Source organism: Balaenoptera acutorostrata, chromosome 19, assembly GCF_949987535.1.
Source record: "Balaenoptera acutorostrata chromosome 19, mBalAcu1.1, whole genome shotgun sequence".
NCBI lineage: Eukaryota > Metazoa > Chordata > Mammalia > Artiodactyla > Balaenopteridae > Balaenoptera > Balaenoptera acutorostrata.
The window spans coordinates 52,256,478-52,280,211 of NC_080082.1; the positions used below are offsets into that span (position 1 = coordinate 52,256,478).

The 23,734-nt window shown below is 49.1% G+C and overlaps 1 protein-coding gene across 9 annotated transcripts in view; it reads left to right on the plus strand.

The window, feature by feature from the left end:
* SIPA1L3 (signal induced proliferation associated 1 like 3) overlaps positions 1–23,734 on the plus strand; it is a 240,868-nt gene that overhangs the window by 109,756 nt on the left and 107,378 nt on the right. The window contains exon 1 of one of the 9 annotated variants that reach the window (XM_057534118.1): positions 8,709–8,724. The exons of 7 other annotated variants lie outside the window; for them this stretch is intronic. The gene's annotated coding sequence lies outside the window, so the exon portion shown is untranslated. Of the gene's footprint in view, positions 1–8,708; positions 8,725–8,756; positions 8,773–23,734 lie in introns of those variants that run through there. One more of the 9 variants, XM_057534117.1, reaches the window with a different exon arrangement.

Genomic DNA, 23,734 nt, shown 5'->3' on the forward strand with positions numbered 1-23,734 from the left:
GCAGAAATATCGATGTGATGGATGCTTCCCTAGACCCTGCTGGGTATAAGCTCTCCATTGCTTTTCTAAAATCAAAATCATCCAGAATCCCAAAACTCATTTGGCCTGAGAGGTTTGGAAAGGGCAGCTGCATATATAAAACATTTAGCATAGTGCCTGGCACATAATAAGTTCTGTGTAAGTGGTAACCATGTGTTATTGTTATTATTATTTAAAGTACCTACCTCACCATCCTTAATCATCATCATGGAAATGCAAGTGATAACCACAATGAGATGCCATTACACACCCACCTCAATAGGTGAAATAAAGACAACACAGGAGGAGATGAGGTCAGAGAGTTACATGTGAGGCCTTACAGGGACTGAGGCTTTTCCCTGAATGTGTAGTGGGAGGGTTCCGAGCAGAGGAGGGATGTGTTCTGACTCAAGTTAGCAGAGTCCCTCTGGTTGTGTGTGGGACCGGGGGAGGGAGCCGGGAAATCAGGGAGGGAGCTTCTGCTACAGTTCATGGTCCAGGCTGGCGGGGGTGGGAGGTGGAGCAGGGAGAAGCATGCAGGTCCTAACTGTGATTTGAAGGTGGAGCCAATACTAACTATGAATGGACTGAATGTGGGGTTGAGAGAAGGAGAGGGGTGGAGGCTGGCACTGAGGTTTTGGCCTGAGCACCAGGTGACTAGTGAAGGCGTTGAGTTGAGAGCCAGCAGAGTGGCGATTTGCAAGGGGATGGTGAAGATGGTGGGAGAATCAAGGATAGAGCTGATGGGAGTGGATTCAAGAGAAACACAGCTTTGTTTTTTTTTTTTAAGAGCTGTTTTAAAAGGTGTACAGAAGATTGATCATGAAATACAGAGAGTTCCCACAAGCTCCCTCTCTCCCCACTCTAAATAAAAGTTTCCCCTTTTATTTACATTCATATTAGTGTGGTACATTTTTTTTAAAACTGATGAACCAATACTGATACATCGTTGTTAACTAAAGTACATAGTTTACAGTTAAGGTTCATGCTTTGTGTTCTACATGCTATGGGTTTTGACACATGTGATATGTATCGACTGTTACAGTATCATACAGGGTAGCTTCACAGCCCTGCCTATTTGTTTGCACCCTTCCACCCCCTGCCCCCCCCCCCCCCACACACAAAACCACTGATCTGTTTACTGCAGAACAACAGGACTTTGTATCCATCTCCCTGGCAGACATGAGCCTGTGAAGGTGTCGTCCGTCGTCGCCCCTCCCCCGCCCCACCCCGAAGTGTGTTTTGTTTGTTGCTGTGTCTCTAGTGCTTTGGCCACACCTGACACACAGTAGCTGCACAATAAAAATATGCTCAGTTAGTGTCTTCTTGGATTGGGGAGGGATTAGAATCAGAAGGAGCCCTTGGAATCAGAGGCTGTCATGCCAGAGTGTGACAGTAGTGTGTTCTGTGGACCTGGGCTTCCCAGTGGGCTCCCCTCCACACACCATGGGTATTAGGGGGAAGGAATAATTGGAAGTGTAACCCAGACATCTGTGTGCCCTCCCCCAAGCTAAACATTTACTGAGTGCCTGGCCCCGTGGATGGGACTGACATGTCTTCCCCATCTGTAAATTAGCATAATGAGAGTATTGACCTCATAGAGCTATTGTAAGGGGTCAGTGGGATAATGCTGTAAGACACCTGTAGGTGTTTCATAAATGTGATGAGCTATTAGTCTGACTTCATGGCATTCCCCATCTACTGGGGGGAGATAGATATCAAATAATCACTCAAATAACCACATAATTTAACTGGTAATTAAACTCTAAAAGAAAAGTCCAGAATGCCTTTGAAAGAGAGTAACAGGGCTGGAGGTGGGGTCTTATTCAAGGCTGGAGTGAGGTTGGGAGTGTCTGAGAAGTGACCTGTAAGCCTAGACTTGAAGGATAAGTGGGAACTTGCCCAGGGGCGGGCTGGAGGCTGGTGTTTGGGGGCAGGAAGAAGAGCCTGTACAAAGGCCCTGAGGTGTGCTGGAGGAACAGAGGCTGGTGTGCCCTGAGCAGAGGGATGGGGGGACAGGTCAGCAACCTGGGTCATACTGGGCCTGGCGAACCATCCGTAATGATTTGGACTTCTTCCCATGGCCCCTGAAGGGTTTTAGGAGACCCATGATGCTGGTTTGGTTTGGTTTAGCTTTTTAGCTCCTGTGTGCACTTTCAAGGCCTGGTGTCCTGACTCCCTCCTCCCCCAGAACAGTTTGTACCAACTGCTGCAAGCCAGGGTCAGGGTCAGAGACTCCAGCCCTCCCCCGTCACCTTGAAGTGCCGTGCTGCCTTCTGGCCGTCAGTCTGCAGGTCTGGAAGGAGCTTTACATAAGGAGAAGGTGCCCTGGTTCCAGACTCATCAATCCTTAGGAAAGAAGCAGCTGGCTGATCCATCCCAGGCCACTGGGAGGCCTGCAAAACAGGTCACTGCAGCATCGCCTCTTCCTCAGAAAGGCTCGGGGCCTCACTGGTTCATGATCCCATCCTCTCAGAGAAGGGACCCCAGCCTGCCCCGCTCAAAGATGGCCTTGTTTCCTCCTGGGCCTGGAGCTGCCAATAGCTCCACCCCCACCCATTTCCCTGTTTCTTTTGTAAGGTGCCAACCAATATGCTTCTCTCAGTTCCCTCTTGCGGGCCAGGCCCTGGAGAGAGGTGGGACAGGGTGGGGAGGAGAGTTTCCAGGTTACCTTTGTCTCCTCAGCTCTGCACAGGAAATGGCTATTTGGTGGGCCAGGAGTTTGGGGAGGCCCTGTGCCCCAGCCCCTCAGCAAGGGCTCAGATGAGTCCTCCAGCCTGGGAATGGTGTCAGGTTCCCAGGGTATATGGAGAGGCCCAGGTACCCTGAGCGGCTCCTCCGATCCTGCCCTGGCGTCTCCTCTGCTGGAGTGGCCTCTGCCAGTTGCTGGGTAAGTGGAGGGCCTTGCTGTCCCTTCTTCTGTCGTGTCCATGGCCGCCCATTCCCAGAGCTCCCAGAGCGGGGCTCTGATCCTTGTGGGGTGGGGGGTGGGGTATCCCTTCTGAGCACTTGGGTGCATCCTGTCTCGGGAAACCCACAAAACTTTTTTTAAGTGTGGCTTCTCAGCAATGCGGTAATTCAGAGGCTCTTATAGAGACTTTTAAACTGGTGGAGTCCACATCCAGACCTGAGTGGCTGGCCCCGTGGCACTCAGGATCTTGCTCAATCCTCCCAACAACCCTAGGAGGTAGGTATTCATAGGAAACAGATGAGGAAACCAGGGCACAGATAGGTCAGGTCACTTGCCTAAGCCCCACAGCTGGGAAGTGGTGGAGTCAGGATTTGAACCCAGGCTGTTTGGCTTCATAATCACTGTGCTGTGCTGCCTGCCTGCCCACTCTCCTTATCACATCACTGTTTATTTTCTTCTTAGTACTTACTCAGTTTGTTGACTTGTGTACTGCCTATCTACACCCTTTAGGATGTAAGCTCCTATTTGATAATATGAATTATGTGTCTTGTTTGGTGGTGTAAACCCAACATCTAGTACCTGGCACACAGGAGCTGCTCAATAAATATCTGTTGAATGAATGATCCAAAGTTGCCAGTGAAAAGGATGTGGAGGAACTGGATCTCTCATACTTTGCTGGTGGGAATGTCAAATGGTACAGCCACTCTGGAAAACAGATTGGCACTTTCTTAAAAACTAAGTGTGCAACTGTCATATGACCCAGCCATTGCACTCTTTTTTTTTTTTTAATTCATTTATTTATTTATTTTTGGCTGCGTTGTGTCTTCGTTGCTGCACGCGGGCTTTCTCTAGTTGAGGTGAGCGGGGGCTACTCTTCGTTGCGATGCGTGGGCTTCTCATTGCGGTGGCTTCTCTTGTTGCGGAGAACGGGCTTCAGTAGTTGTGGCATGTGGGCTCAGTAGTTGCAGCTTGCCGGCTCTAGAGTGCAGGCTCAGTAGTTGTGGTGCACGGGCTTAGTTGCTCTGCAGCGTGTGGGATCTTCCCAGACCAGGGCTCGAACCCGTGTACCCTGCATTGACAGGCAGACTCTCAACCACTGCACCACCAGGGAAGCCCCTATATAACATTTTTAAATGGCAAAATCATACAAATGGAGAACGTATTGGTGGTTGTCAGGGGTTAGGGATAGGGGGTTATGAAGGAGTGGGTGTGATTATAAAAGGTAACATGAGGGATCTATCTTTGTGATAATGAAACTGTTCATATCTTGGTTGTGATAGTGGATACACAGACATACACAAGTGATGAAGTGGTATACAACAGAAGACACACACGCAAATGAATACAGGAAATCTGAATAAAATCAGTAGATTGTTTCAATGTCCATTTCCTGGTTATGATATTGTACTTCATTTTTGCAAAAAGTTACCATTTGCCAAACCGGGTAAAGTGTATATAGTATCTCTCTGTATCATATCTTACAAGTGTACTTGAGTTTACAATTACCTCAGTAAAAATGGCTATTAAAAAAAGTTGCCAGTGAGATGGGAAGAGAGAGAAAGGGGGAAGTGGAAGATGGATCTGTCTGCAGAGGTGAGGGAGATGGGCAGGGCAGGGCAGAGCATAGGGCCTGTAGGCCATGGGAGGGGTTTAGGGTTCACCCTGAGGTCAGCCCCCGGAAGGGTTTCAGGCAGGAGAGGGACCTGGTCAGATCTGCATTTTTAAGTGATAACTGTGGCTGCAACACTGAGAGATTGGGGTCAGGGAAACTGGAGGACAGAGCCTACAGCAAGTGGGCCTGAATGCAGAGGAAAACGAACTGGCCAGAGAGCCTTGTAGGTCTTCAGCAGACCAGTCTGTGAAGGAGAGGGTCAGGGATGACTCCTGAAGCCAGGCGCTCAGTTAATGTGTGTGGTCAGCAGCCTCTATGTCTTGTTTGGGGTGTGAGTTACACAGGTGTAGACATGTGTGAAAATTCATCAAACTGTGCACTTAAAACAGGTACATGTTACTGTATGTAATTATACTTTATTAGATAGATACCATGAAATCATAATGATAATAAAATAGCTCACATTTCTTAAAGCTTTTACTCTGTGCCAGGCTCCATGCTAAGCACTTTGCACGTGTTAGTTCATTTTATCCATACAACAGTTCTGTGAGATGGGTACTTCTGTTCTTATTTTATTTTTCTTTTTAATTTTTTCATTAAAAAAATATTTTCTTTTTGGCCGCACTGCACGGCATGCGGAACTTCCCCAACCAGGGATCGAACCTGTGTCCCCTGCAGTAGAAGCGCAGAGTCTTAACCACCGGACCACCAGGGAAGTCCCTGTTCTTGTTTTATAGATGAGGCAGCTCAAATGAAATCACTTGTCCAGGGTCACAGTGGCAGAGCGGCCATTGGCACCAGGGCAGGCCAGCTCCAGAGGGCAGGTCTCCTTGACTCCCCTTTCTTCTCGGTTGGGGCTTTCCCTTGATTCCGATGGAGTGGTGATGCACCGCAGCTGGTGGGGTCTCCTCACTGAAGTCCTGAGGCCGTGTGCTATGTCAGAGAGCCCAGCTGTAGTCAGATCTCAGGGTACCTACATCCAGAAGTCCAACCTTTGATTCAGGAACAGAGTCGCTGCAGGAGAGCCAGGCTGGGCTCCTTGTCCTGTCTCTCATCCTCAGCTCCAGCCAGCTGGGGATTAACCCCCTGCCATTTTCAGGAGAAATAGAACATAGGAAACTGGCTGCAACTGGGTTCTTGTGAAGAATGAAGGAAACGAAGTAACCCACTGCTGAAGGTTTCCGGACCCCTTGTGTGCCAGGGACAGCGCCACTGCCTGTTTCTGCAGCATCACATGTGTGGTGCTGACCCAGCAGGCAGGGGACGTGCAACTTGAGTCTTGTAAATGTTCTCTGTACGTTGGGATTCAGCATCCCTTCCTGTTGGTGTCTCAGATGCCCCATTTCCCTCTTGCAGCGATTTTCCTCTGTTTAACAGTCGAAAAATGGTTGCCTCGTGTGTGGTTCTCGGTTAGGATGCTTTTAGTTGCAAGTAACAAAAACACTGACATCATCTGGCCAACGGTAAAGACATTTAATATGTCTTGGAAGTCTAGAGGTGGGTGGGCTGCAGGCGAGGTAGGGTCAGCAGCTCAGATGTCTGCCATCAAGGTTCTCAGTGTAAGCTTCATCCTAGAGCTTTCTCTCTATATATACATATGTGCCTCTTGGTCCCAAGCTGGCTGCCAGTGACAGGGCCACCTGCTTTCTTGTCCACAGACATCGGGAGAGAGAGAGGAAAAAAAGAGCCCAGTCCCTCATGGGTTATAAATACTTCCCTTTAGTCTAGGATTGGTCCAGCTGAGGTCATGTGCTCTCCTTAGCAGACCAGTCAACTCCGCAGAGGAATGCCATGTCCTGATTGCCTTTGACCAGTTGGGGTCTATCTTCCAGGGGAAGAGGGGAGTGGGTATTGAGTAGACAACCAGATGCCTGCCACAGCTGGGAAAGGCCTCCAGACTCGGTCCCTGACCGAGGCAAAGTTAACAAATTGTGTCAGGCCCAACAGATCGTGGCATTTGAGAACAAAGATTTTCTTTTGAAGAAGTGGAGTGATTTGTGTCCCGTTTCTGCCTTCTGCCTCTTCTTCCACCCTCATGTAACCCCAGAAACGGAGGGCAAGTCAAGTCCTGCTCCCACAGACTACTTGTCTGTTGGCGGAAACAATGTGTGTGTTGCTTCCCCTGTCACTGGGTAAATTTTTGTTGTTATTTTTTCCTTCTTCGTCCTCTAGCCCTCCTTATATCCCCTCCCCCACTCTGGGGTGATTGTGGTGTGTCTGTAGCTAGGTACGTATCCTTGCAAAATATATACTGAGGCTTGAGGAAAGAGTCTGCTTCCAGAAATGGTTTTGGGCTCCATATCTTATTCTTATTCTTCCTTTTTCTTCCGGGTTTCACCAAATGCCGTGTTTTTGAGATCTCGTTGCTCTGCGTGCTGCAGTGCATTACGTCTGCCTGCTGAACAGTCGTATGTGATGTGCATCTGCCACCCTCACATTTCTAGTCCCCTGGTGTTCAAGTCACCCTCAGCTCCACACCACCACGGCCAGTACTTCAGTGAGCACCCACATACCTGTGTCCTTCTGAACCCCTGGGGTTTATGTCCAGGGGTCACATTGTGGCTGGAGACGGGCATTCTCTCTTCCCCCAGGAATGGCCAGGGTTGCTCTCCGTGCTGCTGCTCTGTCCCATGCTCTCCCCAGTGGGCAGGAGGGTCCAGCCTTCCCATTGGCTCCTCACCACTTGCTGTCATTATCCTGCTTCCTAATCTGTGTCACCCCAATAAAGTGGGGTCTCGGGTTTTAATGCTCTGATTACTGGTCTGGCTGAATGCATCTTCGTGCCTCTTCCTGCACCTCTTACCCTGAGTCAGGCTTCCCTTTCTATGAGTGGCCCCTTCAGAGCTGGCGAGGCAGGAGAGCATGGTCATGAGAGGCAAATTCTGGAGCCAGATGGCCTAGGTTCGAATCCTGACCCTGCCAGCGAGTTAACCTCTCTGAGCCTCAGAATTTCCTTAAATACAAAACAGGAATGGTAATAGGATCTATATCCTAAAATATTTTGAGGACTTAACAGATAATATATATAAAGCACTTAGGATAGGGACTTGCCTGGTGGCGCAGTGGTTAAGAATCCGCCTGCCAGTGCAGGGGACATGGGTTCAAGCCCTGGTCCGGGAAGATCCCACATGCCGCGGAGCAACTAAGCCCACCTGCCACAACTCCTGAAGCCCGCGTGCCTAGAGGCCATGCTCTGCAACAAGAGAAGCCACTGCAATGAGAAGCCCGCGCACCGCAATGAAGAATAGCCCCCGCTCGCTGCAACTAGAGAAAGCCCACGCGCAGCAACGAAGACCCAACGCAGCCAAAAATTTTTTAAAAAGCACTTAGGACAGTATCTAGCATACATATGATATGAAAATATCAGCAATTATTATTATCACTATCATCATCATTATTGGGTGTTTCAATGTTTCTAGGGGAATTCCATGGCGGCTCAGTGGTCAGGACACAGGCTTTCACTGCCATGGATCCAGGTTCGATTCCTGGTCGGGGAGCTAAGATCCCACAAGCTGCGTGGTGTGGCCAAAAAAAAGGGTTTCTAAAGATTCAAATATTTTATCCTTTCTTCTTTTCATTCACATCAGAATGTCTGCCTGTGCAGGCACTTCCGGCTTCTCTCTGGTGGCTCCTTAGGAACCATGAGAGACAGTGAAGCTTGTCAAAGACAGATCAGGTCTAGACATAATCCTTTCTCCCACATTTGAGTTGGGTGGTATATGTTCATTTCCATGTAAGTGGTTTTTAATTTTTAAAAATATGATATATTTTAAGAAATTATAAAACATTATAAAAGCCTATGAAGTAAAAATCCGAAGTCTCACTCCTCCTTTCCCTGTACCCCACCCCCAGTCTCACTTTCTGGAGATAAAACAACCATTGTAAAGGGTTTGCTGTGTCGGCCGTGTTGTTAAGCGTATGGGCTCTGGAGCCCTGCCGGCCTGGGCTCAAATCCCGGTTCCAGCACCGACTGGCTGTGTGACCTAGTTATATTAGTTTGGTATTGCTGCCATAACAAAAAAAACACAGACTGGATGGTTTAACCAACAGTTTTTTTTTTCCAGTTCTGGAGGCTAGAAGTCCAGGATCAAGGTGCCAGCAGAGTTGGTTTCCTCCAAGGCCTCTCGCCTCGGCTTGCTGGTAGCCGCCCTGTTGCTGTCTCTCCACATGGTCGTGTCTCTGTGTGTGTAATTACCTCTGGCTTTATCTCCAAATACAGTCACATTCTGAGGTACTGGGGCTTAGGGCTTCAACATGTATCTTTGACAATTCTGTGCCTCAGTTTCCTTATCTGTAAAATGGAGACAGTAATTGTATCTACCTTATAGGGTTTTCTGAACATGTGATATGTAACATACATACATATATATATATATATATATACACACACACACACACATATATAAAGTGCTGGTGCATGGTAAATGCTAGATTCGTATTTGTAGATATTATTATTATTACTATTTATCAGACTTTTTCCTCCAGATAGCACATGCTTTTATATATATGTATGTATGTATGTATGTGTGTATATATGTGATAATACTGTTTCTCCACGGCTTGGTTTGTCCCTTACCGGTGTCTCTTGGGCATTTTACCCTATCAGCATGTTAGATGTGCCCTCATTCTTTTTAGCGGCTGCTTGGGGTTGTATTATATGGATTTATCAAAATGCATTTAATCAGTTCTTTAGTGAGGGACTTTCAGGTTGCCTTCATTTTCTTCTGTCTCAAGCAGCTGGGGGGCCTTGTCCAGGCAGCTTTGGGTTCTTGGGCCAGCATTTCTCTTGGTTTTGGAATCACTGGATCCACAGACATGCATGGTTTTAATCTCATTGACAAATTGCCTTCAAAAAAGGTTCTACCAGTTTGTACCCCCAACAACAGAATAGGGACCGGTTTTCCCTTTCGTGTTGGGTTTTGTTTTGTTTTTTAATAAACTTATTTTATTTACTTTTGGCTGCATTGGGTCTTCGTTGCTGTGTGCAGGCTTTCTCTAGTTGGCGGCGAGCGGGGGCTACTCTTCATTGCGGTGCGTGGGCTTCTCATTGCGGTATGCGGGCTTCTCATTGCAGTGTCTTCTCTTGTTGCGGAGCACGGGCTCTAGGCCTGTGGGCTTCAGTAGTTGTGGCATACGAGCTCAGTAGTTGTGTCTCGCAGGCTCTAGAGCACAAGCTCAATAGTTGTGGCACATGGGCTTAATTGCTCCGCGGCATGTGGGATCTTCCCAGACCAGGGCTCGAACCCGTGTCCCCTGCATTGGCAGGCAGGTTCTTAACCACTGCACCACCAGGGAAGCCCGTATGTGTTGGGTTTTTTTTTTTTTTTTTAATAAATTTATTTATTTATTTATATTTTTGGCTGTGTTGGGTCTTCGTTGCTGCACGCGGATTTCTCTAGTTGCGGTGAGTGGGGGCTACTCTTTGCTGCAGTGCGCAGGCTTCTCGTTGCGGTGCTTCTCTTGTTGCGGAGCACGGGCTTTAGGCGCACAGGCTTCAGTAGTTGTGGCACACAGGCTCTAGAGTGCAGGCTCAGTAGTTGTGGCACATAGACTTAGTTGCTCCACTGCATGTGGGATCTTCCCAGACCAGGGCTTGAACCTGTGTCCCCTGCATTGGCAGGCAGATTCTTAACCACTGCACCACCAGGGAAGCCCTATGTGTTGGTTTTGATTAATGGAAAATTTCAAACATGTACAGAGGTAGTAAGAAGAGTGTACAGAGCCTGTCTCCAAATCCCACAGTTTTCATCACACAATCAAGCTCGCTTCATCCATCCCCCTGTCTCTGGATTATTTTGAAGCAAATCTCAAACATTGTATCATTTCATTTGGGGCATTTTAAACTCCACACCCTCAACGCGCCTGTACATTATGGAAGAGAGGAAGGCGTTTCCATAAGATAATCCTTGCTTTGTGTGGTGCTCTTCACTTTCCAAGTGTATCTTCTTTCATTATCAGGTGCTCCTAAAATGTAGTCAAGGCAGGTGTATCTGTCAGGAAAACAAAATCCACTCTAGGTGTTTCAGGCAGAGGGAATTCAACATAGAGAATTTGGTTAAATTAGAGATGGAGGAGCAGAGAAGCCAAACAGGGGCAGAGGGGCAAGCAACCAGAGCTGGAGGGATGCAAGAGGGAGGGGTTATTACCAGCGCCCAGGGCTTTGAGGGGAGTGGGGAGGCATGTCCTACCCGAGATGCTGTCCAAGGTGGAGGGACAAGAGGGAGAACCATCCTGGCTTCTCACCTCCTCCACCATCCAGGTTTCTGCCATTGACCCCCATTGGCGGAACCTAGCCAGAATCCTGGGAAATGTAGTTCCCTATGATCCGGAGCAGGTCAGGCAATGGGTCAATCAGGGAAGTTTATCCCATTTTATTCATTTATTTATTTATTGGCCACGCCGTGTGGCATGCGGGATCTTAGTTTCCCGACCAGGGATCGAACCTGAGTCCCCTGGAGTGGTAGCGTGGAGTCTTAACCACTGGACAACCAGGGAAGTCCCTGACCCCATTTTATAGATGAGAAAGCCAGAGGATCTAAATGACCTGGACAGGGGCACGTTGCTTAGGGATAAGCACCATCTCAGACACTGTGGTCCCTTGTTTGCCTGGGAAAGCTGCGGCAGCTCTGTGGTCATTGCCTGCTGGTCACTGCTGCCTGGGACAGGCCTCCCTTGGGAGGCTCCAGGCTGTTTGCCCATGGTTACGGGTTCTTCCTTTGCTGGAGGAATCCTCTCCAAGCTTCTCCATCCCACGCTCAGAGCAGACACTTCCTTTTGTTCCGGGTCAGAGGATTGTGTGCCCTGACGTAAGGAAGGCCCTCCTGAGGACACTCTGTGCCCGCAGGCAGAGTGGCTCCTCTTGATGGGAGAGTTATGGATGATGTGGTGTTCTCAGGGAGCCCCTGCACGAGGCGCCTGTGTCCTGGGCCAGGAGAGAGGCCAGAGGAGTGTCATACCACTGAGCAACGCCAGCGGACATTTAGCGGGCAGCTGCGCACCCAGCTGGGCACCGGGCTTGTGGGAGGGGCAGGGTGTGCCGCGCGCCCTCCTGGAGCTGATGGTTTCCTGGAGGTGGGGAGGCTTTGGGAGGAGGGGTCGCGCCAGATCTGCAGACAAGGAAGTTAAACAGCAATGTGAGGGTTAAATGCAAGTGTAGGAGGTCAGTCACACAAGAGAGCCCCCAGTCAGAAATGATGAGGATCGCTAACATCCACTGTGCCCTTCTTATAAGCAGGCCTGGTTTCAAGTACGTGACACTTCACATGGATTAACTTATTTAATTCTCATAATAATCCTATGAAGGAGGTATTACTAGTAGCCCCGTCTTAGGAGAAAGGCAGAGGGTTAAGTAACTTGCCCAAGGTCATACATCTAGGAAGTGGTGTACCAGGAATCCATATACCAGTAGTGGTAATAGCAGCTAACACTTCTTGGTGGTTACCTGTGCCAGGCGCTGCCCTCAGAGCTATATATATTAACTCGCTTAATCTTCACGTCAACCCTGTGAGAGAAGTACTTTTGTTATTTCCATTTTACAGATGAGATAACTGAGGCACAAAGAGGTTAAGTGACTTGCCCAAGGTCACACGGCAGAACTGGGATTCAAACCCAGGCAGCCTGAGTTCAGAATCCGTGCTCTTAACTGCCACACTGCACTAAGTCAAAGATGAGAATTAACATTTGCTTGCAGGACGCTTTATGCTGTACTTTTTCAGATTTTATCTCATTAGAGCAGAGACAGATCACGGTAGCCATTTGCCAGGCAAGGAAACTGAGAGGATAAAAGAGGCTGATAGAAGCTACCATGCATCCCTGGCATCACACCAGGTCCTGTGCTAAGTGCTCCACACGTATGGATATTGATGTTTCCTCCGGAAGCCTCACGGATGAGTAAACTAAAGCTCAGAGAGATGAAGTGCCCTGTTTGGAGCTGGAAGGTAGTGTAGTTGGCACTCAGACTGTAGCGCCTGTGCTCCCAACACAGTATATGTTCTCCAGAGACATCATTCAGGATCATTCACCAAATGTTGCCTGTGTGCCCGCTGTGCCAGGCACTGTGCTGGTGCTGAGACACAACAGTGCACAACATTGGCATTGATCCCAACCCTCAAGGAGCTCCCATTCAAGTAATGAGATACAAGCAAGGCTGATGTTCACCAGCCACCACCTGTTCTGATTGCCTGTTGCCTGTGCCATATGGGATTCTAAATATTTTATATCTCAAGCTGGTATATAAGTAACACAAACTCAACTCACAGTGGCTTATTCAGCTAGAAAGTCCAGAGAAAAGGCAGTTCTGGGATTGGTTCCACAGCTGCACATGTCAGGGCCCCAAGTGCATGCTCCTGAAATCATCTTGACCTTTCCTCATGGTTGCAAGATGGTTGCTGGGGCTCCAGGTAACACATCCTCTCACAGCCATGAGGCAGAAAGCAGGGAGCCAGCTAGGACCATGGTGTACTGCTCTTTTATGAGGAAGCATTTGTACCTTCTAGCAGACTTCTCAGCTGGAAAAGTGAGCGTCTGGCTTTTCAGCCTCAATATTGGCAGGTTAGCAAAGAAGAAGGGGGTTGGAATGTGGTGAGACTGGTTGAGAGTGTTTGTTCTGGCTTAGGGGGAAAATAGTGAGCTTTGCCTTCCACCCAAGCCTGGCCCCAGGCGGCTCTCTTCATGCTGTGGACATTTGTACATTTATTCATACAACGAGGGAAGAGAGCCTAGAGGTTAAGAGCGTGGACTCTGGAGTCAGTCTGCAGGATCTGAACCCAGCTTTGCCATTAACCAACAGTGTGACCTTGGGCAGATTACCTCACTCTATGCCTCAGTTTCCTCATGTGTAAAGTAGGGTTGATAATAGTACCACTCTCAAAGGATTGTTGTGCCAGGACTTACCTGGTGGTCCAGTGGGTAAGACTCCGTGCTCCCAATGCAGGGGGCCCGGCTTCAATCCGTGGTCGGGGAGCTAGATCCCGCATGCATGCCGCAACTAAGAGTCCGCATGCCACAACTAAGACCCGGCGCAGCCAAAATGAATTAAATAAGTAAATAAATAAATATTTTTTTAAAAAAAGGGATTGTTGTGCCGATCAAATGAGCTAATACACATAAAGTGCTTAGAACAATGCCGGGCACATAATAGGCCCCATATAAACATTAGGCAGCGTGATTCTTCATTCTCCTGTTCATTAGATGGACTTGAACATGTCCTCAAGGTGCCAGCACTCCTGGGAGAGTCGATACAGACCCCAAGACCACAGGAGCTGCTCTTGTGGGGGGCTGATGCATGCACACACAGCACCCAACAGGCGTGCCAGGCAGTTGGCCTTTCCAGACACCACATCAGGCAGCGGATGGGCCAGACGGGGCCCCAGTAGCTTTCCTGAGGGGCAGTGCCAGATGGGCTGGGGAAATCAGAGAAGGCCTCACCCAGGAGGTGGCTTGGGAACTGGCCAAAGGAAGAGGAAGGATTGGTGTACACAGCAGTTACTGCAAGCAGACTACAAGGCCAAAGCCAAGGCTGGGAGGTGAGGAGGCTGGTCTGGTTACAGAGCAGTTGGGAATTCGTGGGGAATCCTGGGGGTATTTGGCCTGTGAGTTATAGCTAGTTTGCGTAGAGAAATCATTTTTGCATCCAAGTTTTAAAAAAGAATCCTCTAGAGATGATGAACCCTTTTGGTCACGAGGAGAGGTCTTTGGAAGAGGAGATCCACATTATACCCCTGTGATGGTAATAGTGGAACCAGTTATTGGGCACTAACTGAACACCATGCCCTGTGCTTTCCATTCATCCCTCACTGAACCCTCACAGCCTCCTATGAAGCCAGTGGTGGCGTTCCCATTTTCCAGAAGAGTCACTCCATTTTCCCATGCATTCGGTCATTGCTCTTTTGGCGGGGGGGTGGGGGGGTGGGGGTTGGTTTGAGCACCGCCACCAGCCCAGCGCTGTTCTAGGTGGCAGAGAGCAAGCAGAGCGAAGGGAGCACATGCTTCCAGTGAGGGGGAGATGGGCAAACAAACTACTAAATGGAGAAGTGAATTGAAGCCAAGTTTTCTCCAAAGCTAGTATTCTTCAGTAAGATTCAAGGAGCTACTATGTAGTGGTTAGGAATACAGGCTCACATTCCAGCCTCATCTCTTCTGGGCTCTATGTGACCTTGGGCTAGTGACGCTCCCTCGAAGGGCTTCCATTTCCTTATCTGTAAAATGAGGATCTGGGTAGGACCTCTATCAGTCAAGATTGTACTCTGCTACAAGTAACAGAAAGCCAGGGAGCAGCGTCATAAATAAGGCAACTAGTCTCTGTTGCACATGAGAAGGAAAAGGGAGTGTGGGTGGACCAGGGCAGAGCCACTGGCTGGGAGAGTGGGCTCCTTCTGAATCCTTGTGCTGCCGTCCTCAGTTTGTGGCTTTCAGCCTCACAATTACAGGATGGCTGCCACACCTCCAGATATGGTGTCCACATTCCAGGAAGGAGAATGATGCAAAGGGTGTGTTTCTTTTTATGGGAAAGCAGTAGCTTTACCAGAAGACCCCTTCGCCCATCCCCAGTGGACTTCTGCTTAACCTCTTGTTGGCCAGAATGGGACACATATTTAGCCATAGCTGCGAGGGAACCTGCGAAAGCAAGCTTTTTGGATGGGCATCATGCTGCTCCAAACAAATTGAGACTTCTCTCAAGGAAGAAGAGGAGAGTGGGTTTGGATTTGACAACCAGCAACCAGTGATGTCCATGCAGCCATGAGTATGAAGCATTCAGTGTCGTGCTTAACACGGGAGCAGGCCCGGGTAGAGGGTCACAGTACTCTCACGCTGAAGGCCTGAGTTCTTGTTCTTGTTATCAAGAAGCACAACCGCTTTGTGCCCAGTTTCCTCATCCGCCCATTGGGAGTGATGCTTCTTGCCTTAGGGTCGACTGAGCAGCACCTGTAGAAGCCTGGCTGGGAAGGACTTTGAAATACATCCCACCTAGTAAGAGGGCGGGGACTGGCTTTTGTTTGGAAAACTGTCAGATTTCTTAAAGCTGAATCCAGCCCTACCAGGTGACTGTCAGCCCAAACACATTGCCCTGTAATGGCTCATTTGTTCATCTCTGTTCCCCTCTGGTCTGAACAGTGTGGGTGTGAGAGCAGGAGTGGTGACCTGCATCTCTCTGACCCGGTCTGGCCTGTACCCACCTGGTACTCCGTTTAGGACTGAATGCCCTGGAGCTCCTCTTCAATGTGAGGAAGCAACCAAATCTTCTCCAGTCTACCTGCTTCTCTATGTCAGCACCACCCCTGTTCTGGGTCAGGCCGCTCCTGAGCTTCACAGGGATGGCTACCCCAGCTCCCAGCGGGACTAGACTCTGCTGCTCACCGGGTTAATCGTCTACATGGCAGGCAGCATCGGGTCACTGCCTCCTAAACCTGCAATGGAGGGCAACTCCAGACTCAAACAAACACTCCAGGGTCTTTGCACTTGCTGTTCATCTGTACCCCTCCCCTGCTACCACCCCTTTCCCTGGTCAACTTCTGAATCCTTCAGCGCTTAAACACCACTGCTTCTGAGAAGCCTTCCTTGACCAACCACGCCCTGTTCCTGTCCTCCGTCAGTTTATCCTTTCTTTGCATCGTTTATGCTGACATGCGTATTTGGTAAGGGCACTTAATTCACACGCGTCTACCCCTCCAGCCATAGGGCAGAGAGGGGCTACGTCATTTGCTGCTTTATTACGTGGTCAGATTTCAGGAAACATTCATCTAATGAATGGAAATCAATTAAATGAATGAAAACTTACTGCTTTTTTCCCCTGATTTTGAAAACATGTTCATTAAAGGTAATTTGGGAAAATATAGGAAGGTATAAAGAACACGTTTTCAAAAATCACTGGTAGTCCCAGCACCAAAACGTAACCCCAGTGAACATTTCAGAGTTTTTATCCAGTCTTTTTTCTACGACTGCATCTGCGTATATATATTTTTAATGTCATAAGGATGTGCGGTAATTTATTTAACCATTCTCCTGTTGTTGGACGTTTAGGTTGGACCTTTTTTCCCCCCCCCCCCGTTTATAACCAATGCCGTGAATTTCTTTGGGATCAATTTCCAGAAGTAGCACTTCTGGTTCAGAGGGTAAGAATATTTTTAAAAGCTGTTGCCAGATTGCCTCTAAAAGGTTTCCACCAACTGTGACCATTTAAAAAAAAAATGTTTGTTGTCCTGGAAGTGAGTTGCTGATTTCCTAGTGTCCTGGCTTCCTTTGAGCTCCCAGAGAGCCCCCTCCCTAGTCTCTTAAGGGCCCGGCGCCCCCTTCCAGCCTGTCTTCCTCTGCATTGGCCTTGGTCTGAGTACCCATCCTGCGTGCAGTCCTGGGGCAGGATGTTTGATCACAGTGTTGTTCAAACAGAGCTGCAGGCCCTCGCCAACTGTCAGCCAGTCCGTGGGCCCGAGAGGAGGCTGGGTACCCAGTCTAGGGCCAGGAGCCCTTCTAGTGCTCACTGGTATCACTGCAGGGGTAGGGCTGGGATGCATGCTCCTTACAGCAGCCTGGCCCCATAGCCTTATGCCCTGGAAGCCCTCCTGTATTTCTCAGGTGGGCGCCAGTCCCTCCCACTCTGTCCCCTGCTGTCACTTGGTGAGTTGTCCAGAAACTGCTGCTATGAGATAACCCTGCCCTCCCTGCCTCCCCCCTGCCCCCACCTCGGGGCTAGGAGGAAGTACACGTTCCCCCAGCCTGCCCAGGATGTTTGTGTTCATACAGGCGATGTGGCCCTGCAGGTTCTGGGAAGTGGAAACCTTTTATAGCAGAGAAAGTGAGCCAGGAGAGTGGGAGTGACTGGGGTGGCTCTGTGTGTGTGTGTGTGTGTGTGTGTGTGTGTGTGTGTGTGTGTCTGTTTGTATGCACTGCACACGAAGGCATGAAACTGATTCTCAGGTCTTCACAGTGGGTCTGCAAAGATCAAACAACTGAGACTTTTAAATGTATTTACCTGTTTTTTAAAATTACATATATAATACAAGAGTACGATCTCATTTTAAAAACGAATTCATACAATGCAAAAGACGTTTAAAAACTTTGTTACTGGGAAATGTAACATATGCACAGAGAAGTACATCAGATGTAAATATACAGTTTAGCAAACAATTACAAGGCAAGCACTCCTGTAACCCCCAGATCAAGAAGAGAATCTTGCCAGAACCCCCGGAAGCCTCTCCCTCCCCCAGAAGCCACTACTCTCAGGACTTCTGATCACCATTTCTTGCTTTCGAAGTTGGGTCACCTGTGTGAACAACCCTGCATAACATGGTTCCATTTTGCCTGTTTTTGAACTTTATAGAAATGGAATCATAACCCATATTATGTTCTGCGTCTGGCTTTTTTTTTTTTTTGCTCAGGATCATGTCTGGGATCCTGGTTTTGATATCAGTGCATTTCTGGTATTAAAGCTCATTTTCACTGATGTACAGACAAGCCTTACGAATTCTCATGTTTGTGCATTTTGTTTGATGAGTATTAGAAAAAAATAATGACTCCAACACTGATATTATTAAGGCTTTGATAAACAAGTTGGTTGAAAGGACCGTCTTAAATGGTCTGCGATTGTGTCAGTAGAGGTATGTGACTTCGGGAAGTTTGGGAGCTTCAGGGTCTAGGACAGGATGATCACATGTACACACACGCCACTCCCCTCCCTGGGGTAACTGCTTACAGCTGGAGCTCAGCCTTCCAGATTTTCGCTCTGTGTTGACCTAGGTGGCTATATAGATATAAAATAGGTAGCTGGGGATTTCTTTTTTAACATTAATTTTTTTTTTAATTTTTATTTTTGGTAAGAGGGCGTGCCATTCTTCTAAGTTACTTCTTGGGATTTCTGAGTTTGCTCTCTGATTAAAGCAGCTAGTTTCCTTATAAGATTGTATACTTCAGGATGGGGGTGAGACTGGATATATATACATATATACGGTCTTGGCCTGCAGATGTTGGGAACTTGGAATCTGGAAGGGAGTTAACAGAGGGACCAGGCAGAGGCTGCCAGCCTGGAGCACATGCCCAGTGGTGAGTTAACATGGGATTGTGACTCAGGGGCCTGAAATGTGCATGGCTGTGGTGTGGCCGTCTGTGCGTGCACATGTGTGAGAGAGACACACAGAGGAACAAGATCAGGGACATGGAGAGACGGGAACAGGGACACAGAGAGGTAGAGCAGAGACACAGAAACATGGGACCAGTTGGCTGGCTAACTTGCTGGGTGGCTGGTTGGTTAGTCGGCCATCTGGCTTGGTGGCTGACTGGTTGCCTGGTTGGTTTTGGTTTTGGTTTTTTTTTTTTTTTTGTGGACTCAGGAAATCCAGGACTCCCTGGACTATGGAGGACTTCCCCTGATCTCGGCACTGCTGTGAACCTAGGGATAGAGAGGTTAACAGTGGCTGCAGGCATTTGGGTGTCTGATCACCCCTCCCGCCATGAAGGTACTTTGAATGCAGCTGCTTTGTCTTCATTATTATTGTATGGTTTTTTTTGGTTTTTTTTTTTGTTTTTTTCTTTAATCTTGGATGAGGATGTATGAGTGCTTATTATTGTGCCGTTACTGTGGGGAGTGGGGCCTTATGGGATCATCTTGGGCTCCTCCAGCAGTCCAGTGAGGTGGCACTGTTATCCTCTCTGGGCTGCGTTGGGGCCGGGATTTAATCCCAGGAGATCTGACTCCAGAGCAGAAGCCTAATTCCTGCCATAAAAGTACCCAGGGACAGAGGGCAGGCATTTGTCAAAGACCCACCATGTTCACGGTCTATCCCTGCTTTTTAGAGATGACAGTAGTTACGATGGCCTAGAGTCACCCACCTGGGTTCGAGCCCCACCTCTGCCTTTTCCCTCACTGGGTGATCTCAAACAGGTAACTTGCCGCTCTGAGCCTCAGTGTTCCTTTCTGCAATGTGGGGCAGGATGGTGGCGCCTTCCCCCTGGGAGGCTGCATGGGTTGAGTTAGGGCCAGGTGTGAGGCCAGTGCTTCTTAGCGGGGCTGCCATTGTTAAGTGTAGCTGAGGGAACTGGACCACGGGAGCAGGCCTCCAGCCTGGGCTCCTGGCTCCGTAAGTGCCAGATTTTGCTCTCACTTTTGACAACTTGGACTCATGTCCATGAGTGGTCTCAGGACAGACTCTGGAGTGAGTCAGAGTTCAGAGTTCTGAGACCCAGGTTCAGACCCCCGCTCCTCCGACCTTGGGCAAGTAATGTCGCCTCTCAGAACCTTGCTTTCCCCATTCTGAAATGGAGGTGATGAGAACACTGCCTCCACGGGTCACTAGAAAACTTGAATTCAGTGTTTTGTGGCAGGTACTCTGCAGGGGGGCCTGGCGCTCCGGATGGGGGAGGGGGGCAGTTAGGATGGTTACTGTTGGCAGCTGGGTGCCACCCAGGATAACAAGGCCCAGCTATGTGTGTCCCCCTCACCCCCCTCCCCTCCCACCACGGGGAGCCTTCCTGGCCGTGGTGTTCCTGGTGGGCTCCACTGCTCCCCGCCCCCCACCCCAGAGTCGTCCTCAGGTGAGGACAAGCAGAGCCCCAGACACCTCCGGCCTGGCCCCCCCCAAGAGCAGGATGGAAAGAACAGGGCTTTAACAGATGTTCTTTGACAAGGATTCCCTGGCTCTGTTTAATCAAGATTGTCAAATATTGATTTAATCTCTAGACCCAACAGATGTGATCTTAGCAGGTTTCAGTGGCAATTAGCTGGGATTAGTTAGCAAGTCAGGCTCCAAGCTGACAAGACAACCATCTTCTAAAGGAAGTTTGTCCTGGCCACAGGAGTGAGCCCTGCGGGGGAACGTACTGAATATTTAACCACCGGTCCGACCTGGGCACCAGCTGCCACGAGAGCCGCCTCAGAAGCGGGGTCCTGGAAGCCTCTGTGGGCCCAGCGTTGCCCCACACAGTGATAGCGGGAACACTCGGGGTTCGAGGCAGCAGCCGTAGACCGAAAAGCCTCAATATCAAAATAAACGGCACGGCCATACCAGTGCGTGTGGCTTGACATTGGGCCTGGCTAGAGCCAGGAGATCCCTCAAGGGATGTCCAGCTCCCTGGAGCAGGGGTTGTGCCCCTGATTAAGTCTTCCCAGAAGGGGATCCCCTGACCGCAGAGGCCCGTAGCCCAGCTCTGTCACTGTATCCCCACTCCACGAGCATGGCTGCAGCTCCTGGGTGGGCCTGGTGCACGTGCCTGTACTCCAGGAAGCATCCTTTTTTTTATGGCTGTGTTGGGTCTTCATTTCTGTGCGAGGGCTTTCTCTAGTTGCGGCAAGTGGGGGCCACTCTTCATCGCGGTGCACGGGCCCCTCACTATCGCAGCCTCTCTTGTTGCGGAGCACAGGCTCCAGACGCGCAGGCTCAGTCGTTGTGGCTCACGGGCCCTGTTGCTCCGCGGCATGTGGGATCTTCCCAGACCAGGGCTCGAACCCGTGTCCCCTGCATTGGCAGGCAGATTCTCAACCACTGCGCCACCAGGGAAGCCCGCATCCTTTTTTAATTTTGGATTTCAAAGTCTCATTTGAAGTGAGTGGGACTGCGCCCAGAATTGGAACAAGATGCTCAATCCACATGTGCTTCACGGGAGGTAGTGACACCCTCGCCTAACCCACCCAACCCCACAGGGACTCAGCAGCGGGTGCCTCCCCTGGCCCTGGCTCTGGGGCCACCAGGAAGGAGGGGCTTGCCCTTCCTCTTGTTCAAGGTTGGCCAGCGTGGGTTACCTGGCTCCTGAGCCCAGAGGAGCCAGGGTTCATTCCAAGGCCACCTTTGGTCCTAGTTGTTTGCTTAAGATATTACTATTATTATTATTACATAAGTGAAAATGATAATACTTATATATCACTGTGTGCCAGGGATATTCTAAGTCTCTACGTTCATTAATTCATAACATTCCTACAAGTTAAGCCCTATTATTATCTCCATTTTACAGATGGGAAAAGTGAGGTATAGGGAGGCTAAGTCACCTGCCCAAGGTCTGAGTGGCAGAGGTGGGAATTGAACCTGGGTGGTCTTTGCCTCTAACCACTGCTCTACAGCTGTCACATCAGGAAGCATCTTCAAGATCTGGTAATAAGTAAGAAAAGCAACTCTGGAGGTATTAACTCATTTATTTAAAAAAAAAATTCTTTTCTGTATATAAGCGTTTATTGCCGTTTAAGCATTTTGGGTAAGCACTGCTTCTGTTTCACTGAGGACACATGAACATGAGATGGGGTGCCCCTTCCTTCCCTCAGTGGGGCTGGGGGCGAGCATCTTGCTAGGCCACAGAGGAATCTCCCCTTGGAAAGACGCGTATTTTTCAGACTCCATGGCCCTAGAGGCGACGTTGAGGTGGGGACTTGTGCTCTACCCAGGGGGTGGGGCAGCTCTTCCATTCTAACTGCATCCATCAGGGCTTTTCAGGGCGTGGCTTTCCCTCCACTCATGTTTCCCTTCACATGCTCACATTTAAAACTGAAAACTTAACCCCAGCCTGAGGCGCCCCTCCCCTGTGCAATTGTGAGCATTTCCTTATAGACTCACAGAGAAAGGTCTGGAAGAAGACATGCAAAACCTATTCACAGGGCTTCTCGCCAGGATTTGGATTCGGGGCAGAGCCTCATAGGGGTCTTGAAGAGGGCCAAACTTACATACTTGTAAAAATTCATACACAGACATGGAGAATTTTTTTTTTTAAGTTTTCCTTTATCTCCATTCCATTTTACTCCTTAGAAGTAACCACTTTTAATGGTTTGGTGGATGTCTTCCTAGACCCTTTCATGTACATTTTATAGAATTTATGTATATACACACTCGCACTAACAAAATCTGTCCCCCTCTTATTTAAACCAAATGGGGTCATGCTACACAAACTATTCCACAACTTGCTGCTTTCCCTTCCCAAGTGGCAGCATAGAGTAAAAGAGTATAAGGTAGGAAGCTGGATAGCCTCGGTTCAGATCCCAGCGCTCCTGGATTCTAGCTGAGTGACCTTGGGCAAGTTACTCAGCCTCTCTGGACTGAGTTGCATTGGCTTTAAATGAGCATGGTCCCTCAAGTAGTCCCTCCCTCACAGGCTTGTCATGAAGATTAAATGGGTGAATGTGTGTAAGCATTTCACCTGGTGCACAGTAAGCACTCAGGAAGTATGAGCCCTGCTCATTCCCTTCAGGCCGTGTGGACGATCTGCACGCACGACACATGGCGCTACCTCACTGTTTACCACAGCTGCGGCACCTTCCCTGGAATAGAGGCACCCAGATTCACTTAACCCATCCTCTGCTCGTGGGCATTGGGGCTGTTCCCAGCGCTTCCATGTTACAGCAGTGCGGCAGTGGGAGCACCCCTGCAGCTGAACCACCTTGAGTCTGTCTTTCAAGGTGCACTGGGGTGAGTATCTGAGGAAGAGATTCCTAGAAGGGGAATTGCTGGGTACAAATAAAACAATACGCACACCTACATTTTCAATGCATAATCCCAGTTCATTCTTCCTATTTCCCCAAGGGGGAAAAACCGATACCGATTTAGCTCTGACTTGTGTGGGACCCTCACCTGTTTTGAGCGTAATAGCTGTACATGGCTACTCTTCCCCTGTGGGGACTGCCCTTGACTCCTAGGTAGGAATGTGGAGCTCTCCTGGATGCCTGGGAAAGTTTAAATTAGAAACACCCATCTGCTGGGCTCTGACATTAAATATGAAAGTGCAGGTTCTCACAGCATGATACTTTGATATAATAAGAAAAATATTTTGGTCTTCATTCAGGTTCCTGGCACAAGAGCTTCTAAAACCCTTGGAATTTCCTGAGAGATATGGGTGATACTGTCTTTTGTTATTCAAAATAAGCTCTTTTGAACCGTACCTGAGTTTATGCTAAAGAGGTGACTCTTGGTGGACCCCTAAATATCTTCAGGATGGGGCTGGTTGCCAGAGGAACCAACCACGTGATTAGAGGCTTGGGACTTTCAGCTCCACCCCCCTGACCTTTGGGAAGGGAGAGGGACTGCAGATTAAATCACCAATAGCCAGTGATTTAATCCATCAGGCCTTCGTAACAGAACCTCCATGGAGCCCTAAACAACACGGTTCAGAGAGCTTCTCAGTTGGTGAACGCATGCACATGCTGGGAGGGCGGCACACCCCAAACTCCACAGGAACAGAAGCTTCTGCACTCAGGACCCTTCTAGACCTCATCCTGTGTATCTCTTCAT